This window comes from Mustela nigripes, chromosome 7, assembly GCF_022355385.1.
Source record: "Mustela nigripes isolate SB6536 chromosome 7, MUSNIG.SB6536, whole genome shotgun sequence".
NCBI lineage: Eukaryota > Metazoa > Chordata > Mammalia > Carnivora > Mustelidae > Mustela > Mustela nigripes.
Genome location: NC_081563.1, coordinates 38,767,637 through 38,769,649, shown reverse-complemented (window position 1 = coordinate 38,769,649; position 2,013 = coordinate 38,767,637). Strand labels below are relative to the sequence as shown.

General features: G+C 44.7%; 1 pseudogene; it reads left to right on the top strand.

The window, feature by feature from the left end:
• On the top strand, positions 1-1,795 carry LOC132022332 (eukaryotic translation initiation factor 4B-like; annotated as a pseudogene).
• Positions 1,796-2,013: the final 218 nt, after the last annotated feature.

Sequence of the window (2,013 nt, the reverse complement as noted above, 5' to 3'; positions counted from 1 at the left end):
ATGGCAGCCCCAGTGAAAAACAAGAATAAGAATGGGAAGACTGTCTACCTAACAGACTTTCTGGTTGAGAATGCGGAACTGGTGGAGGAAGAACCTAGGTCTCTAAACCAGTAGACTGGGTTGATGAAACATATAACCTGGACGGAGATATTTCAGCCACTTGGCATAGTACCAATGACCATGGGTGTAGGATTCTTCCAATTGACCATTCTATCCTGCCCACTGTTCCATGGGCTGCTCAGGAACCCATTGTCAAGCACACCTATCTTCCCAAATATCCACCCTCACTGCTTTTCTAGGAAATGTGCCTTGTGCTGTGACAGAAGACTCTGTTAAGGAATTCTTTGGAAGGTTATATATCAGTGCAATACATTTGCCATGTGAACCCAGCAACCCAGAGAGGCTGAAAGATTTGGGTTATGCTAAGTTTGAGGACCTGAGTTGGATTTCCTTGCTAAGTGCCCTGAGCCTCAAATGAAGAGTTTCTAGGTAACAGGAGAATCTGAGTGGATCTTGCTCCTCAGACAGAGGCTGAAAGCAGGAATGATCATTCTTCTGGTGGAGATAGAAATCAGGATTCTGACAAAACAGATACACACTGGAGGGCCCATCCTGCTACAGACAGCTTTGATGACTGCCTTCCTAGAAGAGGCAATGATAGCTTTGGAGACATGTTCAAGATTGTGATTCTGGCCAATATCCTGATGGGCACTGAGATGTGGTACCATGATGGCCCACACCAGAATATGGATTGGTATGGGAGCTGGGATCACTGTGATGACTGAAGCAGTGGAGACTACCACAGAGGCTATGATTCCAGGATATGCAGTGACAGAGAGCATTTGGTAGCAGGTACCGTAAGGATAATGTCTATAGAGTAAAACAGATGAAAACAGATATGACAGAAGAAATGATAGGTCATGGAACTCTAGAGATGATATTCTCAAGATGATTATAGGCATGATGATAAAGGTGCCCCCAACAAACTGAGTCTAAAGCCTTGGAGTACTTCCAAGGAGGATGGTTCTTCTGCTAGCACCTCACAACCCATTCAAGTAGCCTGTCTATGGAGAGGCAAAGCTATTTGACACAGGTGCTAGAGAAGGAGAAGTAGAAGAGTAGCTACAGAAGGGACAGGGGGGTGTCAGCTGGATGAAGCAAAGCTAGAATGTCAGCCTCGGGAGAGATTCCAAGCTGGCAAGGTAAAGAAACTCAAGTAAGGGAATGGTTGAGGACAGGAAGTGAATCATCAGAGGCTGGGACCTCAGCCCCAGCTGGCAGAAGTGCACCAAGGAGACAGTGTGAGATGTCTCTAAAAAGCAAACACTCAATTAAGAAGAAGACTGTCACTCTCCAACTTTTAAATCTCCCAAACCCAAACAGCCTCTAAAGGTAATGCCAGCCCCTCCACCAAAGTAGAATACTTGGGTACAGTGAAGTTATAGTCATCCGTTGGATCTCAGAGCTCAGACACAGAGCAGCAACCCCCTGCAAGGGTGAGGTAGTTCCTGCTCAACCATCTGAGAAAGGACCAGCATGGAAAAATGAAAATTAAGTATGTGGGATGAATATACAAAAGGTCAAAGTGGGAACTCCAGCTGTGGTTCAGGATATGAGGGAAGAAGGACCACTGGAAAGAGTCACATAGGAAATATGGCAAAAGAGGTCAAGTCCTCCAATCTGAACCTGAGACGAAGAATCTGAAGAAAATATGGCCTCCAAGGTCAGTTCCAAGTCCAGGTCTGCAAGCAGGCATGCCGCTCTCTCAGTTGATAGTGGAGATAGAAATGAGTGAGAAGGTTACATGGAATAGGTCTCTACATCCTGTGCTTCCTCCTAGTCTCTCACCACCCTGGAACATTCAAGAGCAAATCAAACTTCTGTCTAGAAAAGATAAAATAAAACTTACCATTTCCTGGGGAGAAAAAAAGAAATAAAGGCTATCAATCTATTAGGATGATTTAATAGTTCTGAGACTGGGAGATTTTCTGGAACTTTTGTTTTAAAACAGGA